General features: G+C 39.0%; 1 protein-coding gene and 1 pseudogene across 1 annotated transcript in view; one reads left to right on the forward strand and one right to left on the reverse strand.

Annotated features, from left to right (window-relative positions):
* LOC110598635 (ubiquitin-conjugating enzyme E2 E3 pseudogene) overlaps positions 1-17,036 on the forward strand; it is a 32,369-nt pseudogene extending 15,333 nt beyond the window's left edge.
* Positions 1-20,415, reverse strand: part of Ank2 (ankyrin 2) — a 636,862-nt gene that overhangs the window by 558,571 nt on the left and 57,876 nt on the right. The window lies entirely within an intron of this gene.

A 20,415-nucleotide genomic window follows, 5' to 3' on the forward strand; every position in this document is an offset into this window, starting at 1 on the left:
GAGTACTGGGGACACAATAAGTTCCTTACAAAAAAATTGTTACATGAGTATTATTTAATGCAGATCCCCAACGCATGATACCGCACATTTATGTTCAGGGAAGCAGTTCAGTACATCCCTTAAGTGTAATGAACAACCTGGTAGCATTATTATTTCCTGCATTTTGTTGACTACTAATGAGTAACTTGCATTTAAGACACATCAATCCTACAAAAAAAAAAAAAGAAGAAGAAAAAGAAGAAGAGGAGGAGGAGGAGGAGGAGGGAGGAGGGGGAAGCCCATTAGTTCTACAAGAAGGAAATCAGTTATGTACTCCTCATTCCAAATTTACACAGAAAACAGAAGCAATACTGTTACTCTGGAGATCCAGTAGGATTCCTTTGGTGTCCTGCATGTTTCTGTCATTACCAAGGTCTAATGAATATCCTCAGCTTTACAGGTTCAAAAACTCATTTTATTTTACTCAAAAGTGAAAAGGCTAGGCTTAGGATGAACTTCAGTGGCAGAGTGCTTGCCTGGCATGCACAAGACCCTGGGTTCAATCCCCAGCACCACACAAAAACCAAATCTAAACAAAAGTGAAAAGCCTCAGAGCTGACTTTCTCAATGACAGAGTTCCTCATATGAACACAGAGTACAAAAAGTTATTTCGGTGACTATTTCTCAATTTTCCCAAGAATGGTAAATAACTAATGCCATTCTAGAGGCAAAGAGTAGTTAATTCCCTACATACAATGGATGCCTTATAGCCAGCCATTAGGGCTTATTTCACTCCTAGAAACCCAGAGGGACTAACTCATATGAAATAAACTTCTATGAGACACACACAGATAGCAATTTGAAAAAAGAAAATATATGGCATCAGAACTATAATAAAGCTGGGCACAGTGGCACACACCTGTAATCCTAGCAGCTTGAGAGTCTGAGGCAGGAGGGTCGAGAGTTCAAAGCCAGCCTCAGCAACTCAGTGAGGCCCTAAGCAACTAAGCAAGACTCTGTCTCTAAATAAAATATTTTAAAGGGCTGGGGTGTGGCTCGGTGGTTAAGCACCCTGGGCTTTAATCCCTGGTACAAAAAAAAAACAACTACAGTAAAGCATCATTACTCACCATAATGTGGCTTGAAAAATATAAACCAAAAGGGATGAATAGACACATATCATAAAATATACTCAACCTTTGAAAGAAAGGAAATTCTGACACGTGCTATAATATGAATGAACCTTAAGACATAAGCTAAACAAAAGAAGCTAGTCACTGAAGGACAATGCTGTATGGTTCCACTAACATGAAGTAACTAGAGCAGTGAAATTCACAGAGCTACAAAGCAGAATGGCAGAGCCAAGGGTGTTACTCAGTGTAGCTCAGTTGGTCGAGTACTGGCCTGGACTTCCTTGAGGACCCAGCACCAACGAAGGAAAAAGGAGAACGTGGAGAAAGGGAAGAAGGGAGGAGAATGGTGGTTTCCAAGGGCTGGGAGATAGAGATTCATTGTTTGAAAAATGAGAACAATTTCAGTCTTGAAAGATGAAAACCTTTTGGCGACAAAGAGGGATGGCAGTCGCACAGTAATGTGAATGTCACCGCTGAACAGTACATTTCAAAGTGGCTAAAATGGTAATTTTATGTTACGCATATTTTACCACAATTTTAAAATGCAATCTAGTCGTTCTTTCTGATCTTGTCCCTGAATGTTAAGATCAAACTTTAGGGTCTGTAGGTCTTGTTCAACATTCATAGAGAAAAACATTTACCCTCTCTCCCTGAGAACTAGGACTCTAGGAGCAACTGAGGCCACTCTTACATTGCCTCACCTGAAATGCGGAGCTAGCTGTCATTATGTCAGGGCTCTGAGTGATATGCCCAAAGATGAGACTCCTAGGAATTGAGATCGAACTATTTGCATTGCCGAAAGTTGTGATACCTTTCCTCATCCATCATAATGTCCCTTTAATCAAAAGACAGGTTAACAAGAGAAGCTTAACAAATTTATTTAACCAAAGTCTACATGACACAGGAGACTTCAGAAGTGAAGACCCAGGCTGGGCATGGTGGCGCACACCTATAGTCCCAACAGCTGGGGGGCTGAGGCAGGAGGATTACAAGTTCAAAGCCAACCTCAGCAACTTAGTGAGGCCCTGAGCAGTCTAACGAAACCTTGTCTCAAAATAAGACATAAAAAAGGGGTAGGGATGTGGTTCAGTAGTTAAGCACCCCTGAGTTCAATCCCTGGTACCAAAAAAAAAAAAGAAATGAAGATCCAAAAACCAGAGAATTCTTTCTACATTTATGCTTAGGTTTGATGGAGCATGAACAGCTATGAAGAAATGTGAATGGACAAATAGCTTTTTTGAAAAAAATCTAATGGTAATAGACTGAGGGGAAACCCAACAAGGTCTATCTGTTCAATTTAATCTTAGCCTCTCTCTGAAGTGTTCCTTTCTCCTCATTTGGGGCAGGACCCGTTCTGAAAGAGGGTCTTCAAGAAAGAAGATAGTAGTAGCCTTTCAATCTTTTATGCCTTGGTTTGGGGAAAAGGGATTCTGGTTTCTATGACTTGTTTTGGATGAGAAAAGGGATAGAAGTAGGTGAGAAGAGGGCAGGGAGACAGGTGGGCAGAAAAAGATCAGAGAAGCCTTGCACCTGAGTCTCTCCAATGTTCTTGAAAGTACTCAGCACACCAAAACAACATACTTTGGGGTATCGTGTTCTGATCCCAAACAGCAATTACAACTGAGGTGAGGAAAGGGACACAGTGCAGAATGTGATCTCAATTCTTCTCCTTCATTCATTAGAAACTATATCCACATATCAGATGACTTCTGGAGCAGCCCAAGGCTCTCTGCCCCACCTCTGTGATTATGCAATTTAGTTCCCCCAAAAAATATTTTGATTTGTAGGGGACAGAGGGAATTAGGAATTATACAGAATGTACCTGTTATTGCCATTGGTGCTTGACATTTGTGACCTCATTTGATTCTTATAACAAACACGAATTATTTTCATTTCATAGATGGCCAAACTAAGACTCAAAGCAATTAGTGTTTGCCAAGTTCACATTGCTTTGCAAGTTCAAATGCTTGCAAGGATTCAAATCTACTTATTTTCTGACTCTAGAGCCCAAACTATTGTTCCATTATGTCTCACAGTTGCTTATAGAGCGGATTTCTGTCTCTTCCTCCTCCTTAGAAAGAGTTGTATTGCCCTAAAATCAAAAATCTATAGCCAAACTCTCATGTTGGCAGACAAATGGGACTCTTGGCAAGAAGTCTGTTCTTTGATGAAAGCACTTAAGAGTCCCAGCTAGAATAGGGATGGGGAGTGAGAGAAGAAAGTGCTTCTTACCTCTCATTCAGCACTTCTCTTGGCGCAAAGAGGAAAAGAGGCACTAATTTGTATAGATTAAAGAAATAAAACTTGAGGCCTGAAAAGTCACTAAGTATAAACTCAGACTTGTATACCGTACTTCCCTACAGGTAGACTTAATTATATTGCTTTTCCATGAATATTTGTTACAGGATTAATTTTACTTTATTGGCTACGAATAGACAGCAATAAACAAGATAACCAAATACTTTGCTTCTGTTAAGCATTTAACCAATAGAATATCTTCCAACAAATGACCTAATTGTTTTTCTACACAACAAGGAGAATTGTCTATCAAAATACTGTATTAAATGTATAAAATTCTTTTTTTGGTGGGGGATGTTTTAGTGAGCTTTTTCTCTGCTGCAACTGAAAGACTCCGCCTGAACAACTGTAGAGGAGGAAAGGTTTATTTAGGGGCTCAATATTTCAGGGGTCTCAATCCATACACAGCAGGTCCCATTCCGTGGGGCTTGAGGTAAGGCAGGACATCATGGTGGAAGAGTGTGGCAGAGGGAAGCAGCTCACAGGATGATCAGAAAGCAGAGAGAGAAAGATTCCACTGTTCAGATACATAGCCACGCCCCCAGTGAACCACTTCCTCTTGCCACATCCCACCTGCCACCAATTACCAGTCAGTTAATCCCATCAGGGATCAATTCACTGATTAGCTTAAGGCTATAACCCAAATATTTCTCCTCCCAACCTTCTTGTATTGTCTCACATGTGAGCTTTTGGGGACACCACATCTAAACCATAACAGGGGTTACTGAAGACTGAACTTAGGGGTGATTGCTTTACCACTGGACTACATCCTAGTCATCTTTATTTTTTATTTTGAGACAGGGTCTCACTAAGTTGCCCAGGCTGGCCTCAAACTTGAGAACCTCCTGCCTCATCCTCCAGAGTAGCTAGGTTACAGGAATGTACCACATGAGGCCCTTCAAGTTTTCTCTTTTTTTTTTTTTGGTGGTGCTGGGGATTGAACCCAGGGCCTTGTACATGCAAGGCAAGCACTCTACCAACTGAGCTATATTCCCAGACCCCTTCAAGTTCTTAACAGTATAAATTGAATTTATCCTTAAAGTGAACCACATTCTTATGTTTTTACTTTTTTAATATATATGTATTTTTAGTTGTTGATGGACTTTTATTTTATTCATTTATATGTGGTGCTGAGAATCAAACCCAGTGCCTCACACATGCCAGACAAGCGCTCTACCACGGAGGCACGACCCCAGCCCTTATGTTTTTATTTTTAAACTGTAGATCAAAAGGATTTGTGAGCTCCTATTATTTCAAAAAGAAAAAAGAAATCTAGTTAAGGGGTAACGGATGCAAGGCTTAAAAATAATGTACTTCTTTCCAAAATATTCTATAATAAGCATGTATCAGTTTTACAACAGAACAATTAAAAAAATAGAAAATTTTACGCAAATGAAATTCACATCCTTCTTTATATCAGGGCAAAACTTTTCTATTTATCTACTTCATTTGGTTCCACATTTTTCCATGTTTCTAATAGTAGTAAATCAACAAAGCAGAAAAGGTGAAAAGTTATATAAAGTTAACATCTCTGTTTCTTACACATATCAGAGCAAATTAGTTTCAACTTAGTTACACATATTAAACCAAATTAGTATCTGATACATACCTTATATCAGACAAACATTTTCTTCTGCTGTAGTTAGCATAAAGTATCAATTTATTTTTGTGTGTTTGGTGCTGGGCATTGAACCCAGGGCTCTCTACCACTGAGCTACACCTCCATTCCCAAGTGTTTACTTTTGTGAGATTCAGAGTTAAATACCAAACACCCAAAATGACAATCATCCTCTGCTAGTAGCCATTTAATAGTTATCAACAATGCTGATCACTGCAGATTGAGGATCCTTTTTGTTTTGTATTTTGCAGTGCTAGGGATTGGACCCAGGGGGGTGTTCTACTATTGGGCCATATTTCCAGCCCTTTCTATTTTTTCATTTTGAGACAGCATTTAGCTAAGTTGCTAAGGCTCACATCAAACTTGCTATCTTCCTATCTCTGCTTCCTGAGTTGCTGGGATTACAGGTATGCACCACCACACCCAACTAGATCCTTACTGATGTTAACCAATTCAAATTCCATAGCAATACTACCTGTATATTGAGGATGCTTTCAAACTCTTCAGATGCTTTATTGCTGATATGCCCAATTCTGACACCATGCCTGATGTAAAATTTATATTATTCCCACTGAAAAAAAGTGCTGTATGTTAGGATGTGTTGAACAATAAAATAAAATGTGGTTTATGTTCTCTAAAAGTTATCACTATTTTATTCATTACATCGTATTTAACATTATTAATTTAAAAAACAACCATATGACAAACATGTCAGTGTGCCCTTTTTTTCTGTTGCTTATGAAGATAAATGTATGTGAATATTTTTATCTAAGTAGATTTTTTTAAATATTTATTTTCTAGTTATAGTTAAATAAAATACCTTTATTTTATTTATTTCTTTTTATGTGGTGCTGATGATCGAAGCCAGGGCCTCGCACGTGCTAGGCCAAAGCTCTAGCCACAACCTCAGGGCCTTGTGTGTGCAAGGAAAGCACTCTACCCCAGCCACAACCCCAGCCCAAATTACATATTTTTAATTCTCATGTTTAAACAAGTATAGGCAACTCTAGGGGGTTTTCTTTGCCTGAACTTGATTTTCCAACACCTATATTCTTGTTTCCTAAGAAGCTTCAGAATAAAGTCTAACCTTTTTTATGAATGTATACCATCACAGATGTTAATCTTAAGAAATCCAGTTTCACCTGTTCCTTCAGATTCATGGGAAAGTCTTTGCTAGAATGGGGATGCCCTGTGCAACATCCCTGACGAATGGCATCCAGCCTCTGCTTTGACACTCCAAACACAGGATCCTCCCTGCCTTACTGAGGTGTCCAATTCCACTTTCAAACGCCTCCACCTGTTAGAACACTCTCATTTTAAGCAGAATTCTGTTTCCTGTAGTTTCCACCTTATAATCCACCTTCTGAAGCCAATGGAATAAATTTAACAATCTTCTCAAATATATCTTCAAATGAAGAATCGTAGGACCAGGCATGATGGCACATGCCTGTAATCCCAGCTCTTCAGCAGGCTGAGGTGGGAGTATGACAAGTTCGAGTCCAGCCTCAGCAACTTAACAAGACCTTGTCCCAAAATAAATAAAAATAAAAAGGACTTGGGATATAGCTCAGTGATTGAATATCCCCTGGGTTCAACCCCCAATATAACTAAATAAACAAACAAACATTAAATAAAGAAATAATTGCAGGTATTTTAACAATTGTTCCATATCTTCAAGCCCTCCCTTGGACATGTTCCAATTTGCCAAGACCCTTTTTTAAAATATGGGAGATTAGAATATTCAGATACTCTATAAATCTACATAATACAGGGTAACCCCGAGGCAGTGCCTCCTCAGCATGGGCCTAGACCCATAGGCCTTACTCAAAGGACTCTTCCTACCAGGGCAATGGAAATCAATCCATTCAGATGTTCCTTTCAGAACCTACAGTAGAGAATACGGATGATTAAATGGAAGGCAGAAGGAAGAGAGCAGCCACCCAAAAAGACAGCAGAAGACAAAGTCTATGTCCTGGATATTTACAATAAACTCCTCCATGTAAAGATTACGAGTAGATCTCTTCCTTATGATCAAAAAATCCAAAAGTGACCTATCTAGGAGCAGGTCCTGAATGGAGAGTCTGTTGTGGGGAGGAGCAGAAAGTACATTTATATATTTTTACTTCTTTTTTTATCTATGTGGCTTTAATTTTGACATTGTATTAAAAAAAAAAAACTTAAAATCAAAAGAGTACTTGTAGACCATAATTAAACTGATTTGCAAGAGCTCACTCAAGTAATATGAATAAAAATGTTTGATTTTACATTTAATTGTCACAGATGACATAAACTATTACAAATTTTAGTAGCAAGGACTTCTAAATCTTTTTTTCATACACACACACACACAAAGAAAAGATGGAAATCAGAGCTGGGAGTAGTTCAATGTAGTTCAGTGGTAGAGCATGCACAAGGCCCTAAGATCAGTTATCACTATCACCAAAAAAAAAAAAAAAAAAGGAAATCTACATCATATTGCTGTTATTTTTATACACACAAAGAATAACTTTGTGAGCCATAATGGTTTGATCAACATTATAAAAAGTTTATAGGGTATCCCAAAATAAAATCAGCTTTTTTGTTTGTTTTTGTTTTTGGTAATGCTGGGGATTTTACCCAGGGCCTTGTGCATGCAAGGAAAGCACTCTACCAACTGAGCAATATCCCCACCCCTAAAATTGGCTTTCTTGAGGTAGAATTTAGATATTAAAGGCTCTATGGTTCCAATTAGTAATGTATAAGTTGGTCAGCTTTATAAAAATTTGTAAAGAAATAAGAAGCAAAAAGATTTAAAGAAATCAGATACTAAAATATGATTTGTTGTGTCTAGTAGTATGCCTTTTAAAAGTTCTAAACCAAAAGCCTTTATCTGAAATATATTCCTAGCTCCCTGAAGACAGAGCTATGATTAAGTTGAAACCTTTTCCAAAACAAGTTTAATATTCAGAAGAAAAAAAAAAGAAATAAACATTCAGTTTTCCAAGAAAGCCTCAACTAACAATGTACCTATCATTCATGAACATTAATCACTGACGAAGGAGAGAAACAAACAAACAACAAAAAAAAAACTAATTGGTATGATTTCTTTTCCAAAGAAAACACCCAGTGTCTATTTCTATGATTGTGTGTACCAATAGCATGAGGACCACTGTGGTTTGGCAGAGGACATTCGTGTTATGGGTGGCTTATAGGTTTATTCACCTCGAATATCAGGCTTTGTTTTACCTTTTCATATTTTATACAAAAAGTCACTACTTCCCCAGGCACAGTGGTGCATGCCTATAATCCCAGCAATTTGGGAGGCTGAGGCAGGAGGATCCCAAGTTCAAAGCCAGCCTCAGCAAAAGCAAGATGCTAAGCAACTCAATGAGACCATCTCTAAATAAAATACAAAATAGGGTTGGGGATGTGGGTCAGTGGTCTAGTGCCCCTGAATTCAATCCCCACTGTCAAGAATAAAGAAAGAGAGAGAAAGAGAGAGGGAAGGAGGGGAAGAAAAAAAAAGAAGAAGGAAAGTAGAACAAGTCACTACTGCCTCGACCACTGAGGATCACAGGAAAGATTGTTAATAATCTGAGGCAAAGACACGCTAAGAGTTTAAAAAGCCAGGCATGGTGGCACGTACCTACAGTCCAGGTAGTTAGGGGGCTGAGGGAGGAAGAAGGGCAGCCTGGGCAACATAGCAGGACCCCATCTCAAAAGAGAAAAGAAATCAAAAAGAGATAGCAGAAGAAGCATGGGAGGGTGAACAGTAAAAAAGGATAAACTTGCCACAAACAATCCATATGTACAAACTCTTGTGTCATTCACATTCACAGCCTACAAGACCTTCCAGATTTATTTTTCCCTAGAGCAAGCAGCTGTTTCACCAAAGTTACTTAGGAGTCATTTGCTACAAGATAATTTACTATAAATTTTAAGACTCACTCTCTTCCCATACTTCTGATTGTTCTCTTTTTTTATTTTATTGGCCACAGAGTCAAACTTCAACACAGTATCTGCATTCTCTGCTTGATCTATGTGCACTTCCAATTTCCCTTAAGGAGTGCTAGACTTTTGTGTAAGACCACATAAAATGTCGCTGTCATAATAATCAATTTCTGAAATATTTTCAGGGAGAGTCAAATAAAATCCAATCAAATATGTTCTAGAAGGCAAATAAGATGATTCATTTCATATTTTGATGATGATAATTTTGGTAGAAGTTCATATTTTCACTTATGAGTATGCTTTGTGTGTTCATAGGAGAACTGCCAGTCATAATAAAAGACTAGAAACAGGGTTGGGGATATAGCTCAGTTGTTAGAGTGCTTGCTTCACATGCACAAGGTCCTGGGTTCAATCCCCAGTAACACAAAGAAAAAAAGACTGGAGACAGTCAAAGTTGGAAGCTGGTTAATAAATTACTTATAGGGCTGGGGATGTGGCTTAAGCGGTAGCGCGCTCGCCTGGCATGCATGTGGCCCAGGTTCAATCCTCAGCACCACATACAAAGATGTTGTGTCCGCCGGAAACTAAAAAATAAATATTAAAAAATTCTCTCTCTCTCTCTCTTAAAAAAATGTGTGTTTAAGAAAATAAGTAAATAAATAACTTATATTGTGAACGGCTCCTAAGCAGATAGTTTAAGTTCATGTATTTTCACTATTATATAGTATGAAAGAATATGAATATCCCACAATATATTTTAAAAACATATCAAATAACTGGATCTCATAAATATAAGTTGAATAAAAAAATCAAATTACCAGAATGCTACTATGAAAGTTTAAAATATGAGAATCAACTCTGTCTACTGTTAAGTATATACCATATGAAGTAAAAGAAATGCATACGAATAATATGGTTATTACCCAGGGATTGGAAGGAGAAAGCAATTGAGAAGAAATAGTGGGTTAGATCACATGACATTGTCAATGTCCAGTAATTTTTGACCCACAAAACAACAATCTCGTATGATTCAACACACCATATGAGCCGTATTCAATTTGTTAACAAGTTTTATTCTTTCTGGGGGAAGGAGCAGGGTTGTACTAGGATTTAACCCAAGGGTGCCCTGAGCCACATCCCCAATCCTTTTTATTTTCTATCTTGAGACAGGGTTTCACTAAGCTGCCTAGGGACTCACTAAGTTGCTGAGGCTGGCTTTGAACTTGCAGTCCTCCTGCCTCAGCCTCCAAGTTTCTGGGATTACAGGTGTGTGCCACTACCCCAAACTAAGAGATTTATATACATGTATTCACATGAACCCATGAGGATTCATCAACTATTTAGCTTTTTGACTCTACACAAGTTATTTGACCTAGTTTTTATTAACCTGAAAAAAATGGGAATAATAATAATAATATATATCTCACACAGGTACAGTAAGAATTTTAAAAATTAGTATGTGTAAAGGACTTAGTACGTGTCACATGGGTAAGTACTATTTGATTTCATTACTATTAATTTTATAGCTTTTTGTGTGGTTGGAATATTTCATGGAAATATTTTTCTTACTTACAGAAAGCTGTAAATATAAACAAAGGAGAGAGATTAGTATTATGAACCCAAATGCACTCATCACTTTGCTTTAACAGTCAGCAAATCCTGGCCAATTATGTTTCACTTCTGTTTTCATTCCCTTCCCAGAAACACATGCTATCTTATTTTAAAGAAATTCTAGATTTCGTCCAGAAATATTTCAATATATCTCTTTGAAATACAAGGAATTTTCCTCCTTCAGGGCTGGAAATGGAACCCAAGAATGCTCTACCACTGAGCTCCACCCCTAGCCCTTTTGATTTTTATGTTGAGACAGAATCTTGTTAAGTTGCCCAGGCTGACCTCAAACCTTGCAATCCTTCTTCTTCAGCCTCCTATGTCACTGGGATTACAAACCCAGTGACAGTTTGCTCATTTTTTACAAAATGAATATACTAATGTAACTGATGCCTAGAAAAAAAACAAGGACTGTGCACTCCCTCCTCCTCCACCACCTCCTTCTCCTCCTCCTCACCCTTCTCCTTACCCTCCTCCTCATTCTTCTCCTCACCCCCTTCCTCATCCTCCTCCTCATCCTTCTCCATCTTCTTCGGACTGGAAACTGAACCCAGGGCCACTTTATCGCTGAGATACACCACCAGTCTTTTTGGGGGGCAGGGAGGTGCCAGAGATTGAACTCAGGGGCACTCGACCGCTGAGCCACATCTCCAGCCCTATTCTGTATTGTATTTAGAGACAGGGTCTCACTGAGTTGCTTTGCACCTCAGACATTGCTGAGGCTGGCTTTGAACTTGCGATCCTCCTGCCTCAGCCTCCCAGACCACTGGGATTACAGGCATGCACCACCACACTCAGCCATCACCAGTCTTTTAAATTTTTCTTTTCTTTTTTATTTATTTATTTGTTTGTTTGTTTGTTTGTTTGTTTGTTTGTTTTTGAGACAAGGTCTTGCTAAATTGCTAAGATTGGTCTCACCTGCCCTAGTTGCTAAGATTATAGGCCCAGCACTTTTTTCTTAATTGCAATTTTTTTACATCAGGATCCAGAGTCAGGAATGTCAAGATTTTTAGTTTTTATTTTTCACTCTTTTGTGTTTACCTTTTTACCATAGCTCAATGGTAGAGAACTTATGTAGCCTATGTGAAGTTCTGAATATGATTCCCAACACTACCAAAAAAAAAAAAAAAAGTCAGAATCCAAATAGGATCATGTTTTATATTATAATTGCTCAACAACCATTTTTATAGTAATCTTTAAAATAACTTTTTCAATTAACATTAAAATGATAAAGAATCAGTTCATTTTTGGTTTTTGGACAGTTTAGGATTTTTTGTTGTTGTTGTTATTTTGTGTTCTGAAACAATATTTAAAACACTATTGGCAGGCTAGGGGTGTAGCTCAGTGGTAGAGCACTTGCCTCGCATGTGTGAGGCACTGGGTTCGATTCTCAGCACCACATATAAATAAATGAATAAAATAAAGGTCATCCACATCTAAAAAATTTTTAAAAAATAAATAAATAAAACACTATTGGTGGGCTGGGGATGTGGCTCAAGCGGTAGCAAGCTCGCCTAGCATGCGTGCAGCCCGGGTTCGATCCTCAGCACCACATACCAACAAAGATGTTGTGTCCGCCAAAAACTAAAAAAATAAAATATTTAAAAAAGAAAAAAAAAAACACTATTGGTGGAATTGGGTTTGGTGGCGCACACTTGAAAACCCAGTGTCTCTAGAAGCTAACACAGAAGGATTGCAAGTTCAAAGCCATCTCAGCAATTTAATTTCATCCTATTTCAAAAATTTAAAATAAAATAGGGCTGGGATTGTGGCTCAGAGGTAAGAGTGCTTGCCTACCATCCATGAGGCACTGGGTTCAATCCTCAGCATCAGTTAAATATAAAATAAAGATATTGTGTCCACCTAAAACTAAAAAATAAATATTAAATAAATAAAATGAATAAAAAAGGACTGGGGATGTAATTCACTGGTTAAACTCCCGTGATTCAAACCCCAGTACAAAAAAAAAAAAAAAAAGCAACAAAAAAAGCACTATTAGTGGCCTGGGGATATAGATCAGTGGTACAGAATTGAACCCTAACCCGGGGTTCAATCCTTAATACTGAAAAAAAAAAAAAACACTATTAGTTACCACTGTAGGCAGGAGGGAGAGTCAGAAATGTCAAGTTTTGTAGTTTTCATTTTTTACTCTTTAGTATTTACCTTTTTACATTCATACATATTAGATATACTGATATAGAAATAAACTGATTAATATAAAAAAATACAGGGACAAAACAAAATTTGGCAATGCAATCTTTTGTGGCGTTACTATCTAATGGCATTTTTTTTCCCCTGTGGTGCTGGAATTGAACCCAGGGCCTTGTGCATGTGAGGGAAGCACTCTACCAACTGAGCTATATCCGCAGCCCTCAGACGGTATTTTTTAAAAAGAAAATACTATCGAAAACTAAAAACAAATTAAATATGTCCTTTAAAATATTCTGACCACTTTGGTACAAATTAAATATTATTATTTGTCATGAATTATTAGTCTATGAGCTATATTTTAATGATGATTATGCTACTTAGAGTTAGCTACAGTACAGCTACCTCAATATGTAAATTCCTTTAGAATTCATTTGTTTCTTCCATAATTATTATTGTTTTTTTCCTTAACTATTGTGCCTCTGTTACTTAGACTCTCAGCCTTGGGTCTAAATTGAAATGAGTCTCCTTGGTGCACCAGCAATAGAATTTTGAAATCTTTAGTCTGGGATTGTGTAGTTTAGCCGGCCTTAAAGGCATTATCCTTGACTGGGGATGCACAAGCAAATTCATTTCCTGTCAGCCTCACTGAGACTAATGAGCTTTCCAACTGCAGTTTTCACTTCCAAGGGCTGATGACTGGGGCCATGCAGAGGGGTCTCTGAGAGCACAATGCCATCTTCTGGCAGAGTTCCTGGGAGGAAAAACAAACCTTGAAACATGCCTTGCAATAAACCCCTGGCTCTGGGAAAAGACAATGTCAGGCTCTATTATAAGTGTTTTATTTTCCTCCTACTTCAGGTGAAGGCAAGAAGAAATGAATTTGATTAAATAATTGTGAAAAGGTCTGAAATTAAAATATAAATGCCCAACATAAAACAGAATATTCCATACTCCAGGAATTTGGAGAAAATGCTAAATCCGGTAGTAATAATCTGAGGATGGCTCCCATACATTCATACAATTGAGATGATTATGTAAGAAAATGAAAAATCTCCAGACTATTGCACTTGGCTGTCAATAAGAATAGGTATCTTACTTTTTGTAAAGTAGAATTATCCCCAAAATTACTTATTCCACATTTATGTCATAAACTGTGCCCATCTATAGAGAATATACCAGGATCTTTCCAAGAGAGTAGCTCCATAGGCCTCAAAAAGAGTTTTGCTAAGTGAGGATTGCAGATCACTCACACTGAATGATGATACAGTGAACTTACAGAGGGGCTGGCTTCAATTTCTGACCACTCTGGTACAAATTAGATTTCCCTAGAGGATGAAATTGCTTTAAAGAACAGGTAATTTAAGCCTGCTCGGCACGTCAGAAATCAGTGGTAACTACTGGAGCTTCCAGTAATGGTGGTGTTGAGAGTAGGAAGTTATTATATACATTCAATTTCCTCCATACCAAAAATTAAATAAACAAATGCCATTCCAGGCAATGTGTACTGCTTGGGTATCTGACTAACATTCCAGCTTCAAGCCCTACCACCACCACCACCACCACCAAACCAAACCAAGAATAATCTAGCTAATGATACTGTTGCAGGCTGGTGTCCTTTCTCAAAAATTGGTTCCCAATTATTCCAAGGGACAAGTGAGGCACCCACATCTACCTACCTACTCCAGAGGAGGTAGATATGACAAACCCGGGAAGGAGAGGGACAGTTTGTTCTATTTCAGTCTCTCAGATCTTTAGCATACATGGATCTTGTGTCCTCTGCAACATTTGTTCCCAGCACAGTTAACTGGATGTCATATTTCAGTATCTGGAATACTACATCTCGTGAGCTTTTCCCCATTCCATGTGTGTGTTCAGCTATCAGATTCCAGCAGTATGGGCTGGAGACGTAGCTCAGCCATAAAGGACTCATCTTAAAAAACAACAACAACAAAAACAGCAACCTGAGAAAAGAAAAGTGACAGCTGATCTGAATGGCTCTTCAAGATCTCAGTGCCATCAGCAGAACTTTTCTCCTGATGATGACTAATGGCATTCAGGACAAAATATGGCACCTGGGCATACTGAATATTTTAAGATGAAGGAATCTGAGAAATGACATATAGAAAGGACATTATGACCTTCCCCTGAAATATGTCATAAAGCTCTCCTCTAAGAGATGCCTTCTTTTTTTTTTTTTTTTTTTTTTTGTACAAGGGATTGAGCCTAGGGTTACTTAACCACTGAGCCACATCTGCACCCCTTTTTGTATTTTATTAGAGACAGGATCTCACTGAGTTGCGTAGAGCATTGCTAAGTTGCTGAGGCTGGCTTTGAACTTGAGATCCTCCTGCCTCAGGTTCCTGAGCTGCTGAGAATATAGGCATGCGCCACTGTGCCCAGCAGGAGAAGCCTTCTTTATGCCCAAGGATCTTCCTATTTCTAAAGGCACAGTCTTGGGCTGGGGATATGGCTCCAGAAACTGGAGTCCTCTCCACCTGTGGCTGTAGTGAAAACTGCTCCCCTCCTACCTAACTAGAGCTATGGAAAATGGAGCCTGAGCCATTGGGATCTTTTGGATGTCCTGCCAGTTGCTAGCTGAACAAAAAGAAAATCTACAGAAGTTTCAGTCAAACTCGTCACTCTCACTCACTGGAGCTCCTGACTGGGCACAGGTCTGGGAGGGTTGAAACAACTCTGGAGGTGAAGGTCAGGACTGCCAGAGAAGGGAGAAACCAATGGATAAGAATCTGCAGGAACTTAGAGAAACTGGTTTTGGTGTTATTTGATGTAGAACTTAATGAGAAAAAAGAAAAAAACACACTAGTGCAAAGACTATTGTCTAATCCAGGAAAACGGTATTATGCAGGGTTCTCCAGAGAAATGAAACCAGTAGGATACGCATCCACCCATCCACCCCTACACATACGCATGTTATGAGGAATTGGCTTAAGTGATTAAGTCCCCAAATTTGCAGTCCATCAAGTATTAGAGGCCCAGGAGAGGCAGTGGTGTAAATTCTAGTCTAAATCCAAAAACCTGGGAAACCAGTAGCATTCCCAGGCACTGTGACAATCGAAAGGGTCACACATTTCCAGAAGTTGTTCTAGGGAGCAATGCTACTCCTGACTGGGAATCACTAAACTGGGGTCTTAAACCGTGACATTCAAAACCTAAGGATTTTAAAACTATCACTTTAAAAGACAAGTGTAGGGTCAGAAAATTGTGATACCTTTCCTCATGCATCAACCCCTACAGGAAAAAAAAATAGGTTTGCAAGAGAAAAGCAGAACACAGGTTCACCTCCACTGGCATGAAAATTGTTTGTACTTCTTGGAACTCTGTTTTTTCTCAACAATATGCCCCCTAACTTATTTATTTATTTATTTGTTTATTTGTTTATTCAGCTAAAATGTTTTTCCATGCACTTGCCTAGTATGCACAAGGCCCCTAAGTTTTAATCCCTAATACTGAAAAAACAAAAGTTGGTCCATAATGTAAAAATTGAGCAAGGAGGCCAGACACAATAGCACATACCTGTAATCCCAGCCACCTGGGAGGCTAAACCAGGAAAATCATAAGTTCAAGACCCTAAGAAACTTAGTAAGAGCCTGTCTCAAAGTTTAAAAAAAAAAAAAAAGGACTAGGAATGTAGTAGTTTAGTGGTAAAGTGCCTCTGGCTGGGTTCAATTCCCAGTACCAAAAAAAAAAAAAACTTGAGGGAGAATTTAGTGACATTGGGAATTTTGCAAACATTTTCCAAGAGATACTTTACCAATAAGTTCAGTAATAGGCAAAAGTTCCATGATGAAGCCCCAGCAACAGCAGTGGCATTTCAGATGGGGACCAGCAAGACCCAGCTGCTACAGAGCCTCAAGAACAAAAAAGAAAAACTCCTGGCACCCAGCTGAAGAAAAACAACAAACTCTGTAGCAAAACCACTGCCAAGTTATCCACTAGTGCTCAAAGAATTCAGAAGGAACCAGCCAAAATAACCCTTTCTCCTCCTAATTGCCGGGCCTAAAGGAGAAAACATTTGTGAATGGAGATGGATGGTACTTCCGAGATCTGTCCGTGAAAGTGGTTGTTTTTTCTAGATATTATATTTTTATCAGACAATTCACTTAAACCACCAAAGGTTACTAATGCCAGAATCTATCACTGCAACATCAACAGTCTGGGAGTTATCTGTGCAGACATCCTTAAAGACAACTGGAGTCCTACTTTGACTGTTGCAAAGCACAGTCACTCAGTATTTGACCAACAGAGCAGAACATGACAGGATAGCCAGACAGTGGACCAAGAAATGCACAACATGATTCACAGAATTTGTATGCAGTGTGAGAAAGCAGAAGGCATCCATCCTTTCCCTGTATGGCAAATCTTTACAGTCTTTCCAATACGGACTTCTGTGCATATGTAATACTGATTCTACTCTCTGTCGATTGGAAACTGAGAGACTTCACAAAAAAGGCAAATGTTATCAAGAGCAGAACTTTATAGCTGTAGATTAGTTAGATTTAAAATGCTTGGAACAGGTGGCACATGCCTGTGATCCCTGCATTTTGGGAGGCTGGGACAAGATGATCCCAAGTTCAGAGTCAGCCTCAGCAATTTAGCAAGGTCCTGTCTCAAAATTAAAAGGGCAGAAGGGCTGGAGGGCTGGGTGCACACCTGTAATCCCAAGGACCCAGTGAAAGGAAGCTGAGACAGGAGGATCCAGAGTTCAAAGCCAGCCTCAGCAAAGGTGAGGTGCTAAGCAACTCAGTGAGACCCTGTCTCTAAATAAAATACAAAATAGGGCTGGGGATGTGGCTAAGAGAAGAGGTTGAGTACCCCTGAGTTTAATCCCAAGTACCAAAATAAATAAATAAATAAAAAAGGGCTGGAGATGTAGCCTAGTGATAAAATGCCCCAGGGTTCATCTTCAGTACCACAAATAAATAAATAAAATGCTTACTTGCAAGTCTTGCTTTTTTGAGATATCAAAATGTATTTTGTCATGTACTAAGGATACTGGTCCTGAAGTCTACCAAACTATTATAGGGTATTTTAGCCTAATTCATTATCTCTATGAGGTTATAAAAGCAACCGTAAATGACTAGGAATTATGTCACTTGTATTAAACCCAGATCTATTTCTGAATATGTGATTCATATTGTTGAGAAAATGCTTTACCTTTTGCCTTTGCCAGTTTGTAATGAAAGGACTTCCTTTTACTCTTTGTTGCTCAAAGGGTACTGATGTGTCATCTCAAACAATAAACACACTCCTGAAGGCATAAATAAAAAAGTTTTATGTGACATGGGCCTTCATAAATAAAGACCCAGCGGGCTGGGGCTGTAGCTCAGCAGCAGAGCGCTTATCTAGCATGTTTGAGGCACTGGGCTCAATCCTTAGCACCACATAAAAATAAACAAATAAAATAAAGGCATGCTGTCCACCTACAGCTACAAAAAAAAAAAAAAAAAAGGTGGAGGGGACTTGTTTATGCTTAGATTTGATGAAGAATAGACAGCCATATAGAGATGCAATTGGACAAATGGGTGCCATCTAACAGTAAAAGACTGAAGAGCTGGGGAGGCTCAGTACAGCCTGTGTGTTCAGATTCTTCTTAGAATCTGCTCAACATTCATTCCTTCTCTAATAGGGCAGGATCCCGTCTGCAGCAAGGATCTTATGACTGACTTACTGTCAGACAAATTAGGTCAGAGGATCTTTTTTATGGCCAGCTCTCACACAGAAAGATGGGGAAAGGTTAGAGAAATATGTCTAGGTCTTACAGTTAGCTTTGGGGAGTTGGATTCTAGTTTCTATGGTCCGACTTGAAGAAGAGGAATTCTTGTTTCTAGGGCCATCCTTGATGAATATGGGGAAGCAAGAGAAAGAAGTACAAGAAAAAGAACAGAAAGATCTTGCTCTTGAGACCCTTCCCTTCAGGTCAAAGTGTTCAGCATGCCAAGCCATCATATTCTGAGCCCCACCTCATGTCAGAAGTCCTGATGGGGTGGAAGGACAGACAAGAAAATGGTTCCAGAAGGTAAAACAGAGTTGTGTCTAGTATTAAAAAGTAAAAAGCATCAGGAGGCTGAGGCAGGAGGATCACGAATTCAAAGCCAGCCTCAGCAAAGGCAAGGCACTGACCAACTCAGTGAGACCCTGTCTCTAAATAAAATACAAAATAGGACTGGGGATGTAGCGCTGTGATTGTGTAACCCTGAGTTCAGTCCCCAGTACTCCCCCCACCAAAAAAAAGTAAAAAGCAAATATGGGTTTCAATGAACTTAAAAGAGCAGACTAAGTGAGTAGAAAAAATGGTACAGGATAGCAAATTATTAAAGACTAACAGAAAAAGTCTAAAGTCATCTGTAATCGAGAACAACATAAAACAAGATAATGGCAAAATACAACTTCAATCCTTCAAATTCAAAATGGAGACATTGTACATGGGACGGGGTGGTGCCCACCTGTAATCCCAGCAACTCCAAATCCCAGCAACTGGGGAGGCTGAGGCAGGAGAATCACAAATTCAAAGCCAGCCTGGGCAATTTAGCAAGACCCTGTTTCAAAAAATAAAAAGGGATGGGGGTGTAGCTCAGTGGTAGAGCACCCTCAAGTTCAATCCCTAGTACTGAAAAAAGAAGGAGGAGGGGGAAGAGGAAAATGAAACCATCAAGAAGAGCAGTGCTATCAAGAGAAGGATGCTTCCACAGAATAAAGGAAAGAGCTTCAAAGAGAGAGAGAGAAAGAGAGAGAGAGAGAGAAAGAGAGAGAGAGAGAGAGAGAGAGAGAGAGAGAGAGAGAGAGAGCTCTCAAAGGCTGACAAAAGGTCAAGGAAGGTTTAAAAATGGGAGAGGGCTGAGGGTGTAGCAGTTGCCAAGCATGTGAACATCCCTGAGTTCAATCTACACACACACAAAAAAAAAAAAAAAAAAAAATGGAAGAAAGAGAAAGAGTACTTACATTAGACAACTAGTGGTTGTTGAACTTCAAAGGAAGTTTTTTCCATAGACAGCCAGAACACAGGGGATGGAAGAGTGAGTAGTTAGTAAGGGAGTAAAGTGAATAGAGTGAGTGTGCCATGAATGATGAAAGGTGATGTGCACGTTGACGGGTCCAGAAGTTTCCATGGCACTGCAGGTGACAGCAAGAACTGAGAAGTGTGCTTCTCAGGTTCACATCTTCACATTGCCAAATACTAGGTGTGTGTCTTTGAACAAATTCAAAGACGGGGATGGGGGGACTTACATCAGGATCATGTGGAAATGGCTCCATATCGACACTAGAGGGAGACTGTCCATCAATGAGAAGAGCCTCAGAGAACAAGGCTTGTGCTGAAATTCCTTCTCTGCAACAAAGCTCATAAAGCTCATAGGGATACCTCCTCCTTCTTAAAGCTTTTTTTTTTTTTTTTTTTTTCTTGATGACAGGATGTCACCTGGCTGCCCAGGCTTCAAGGGATCTTTTCATCTGAGTAGCTGGGACCACAATCACATGCCACCTTGGCTGGGCTCCTCATAAAATTGTGAGGATTAAGTTGGATACTGCACTAAACAGTTTTTCCTTGAAAAATCTCTGTAGACAAATAGGAATATGGAAAAGAAGAGTGGACAGACATAGAAGATAAAAGAGATACAGTAATTATGTAGAGAGAATACTGGAGGAAGATCACAGAAATGTGGAGTCTTGTCTAGGTTC

Source organism: Ictidomys tridecemlineatus, chromosome 9 (genome assembly GCF_052094955.1).
Source record: "Ictidomys tridecemlineatus isolate mIctTri1 chromosome 9, mIctTri1.hap1, whole genome shotgun sequence".
Taxonomy (NCBI): Eukaryota; Metazoa; Chordata; class Mammalia; order Rodentia; family Sciuridae; genus Ictidomys; species Ictidomys tridecemlineatus.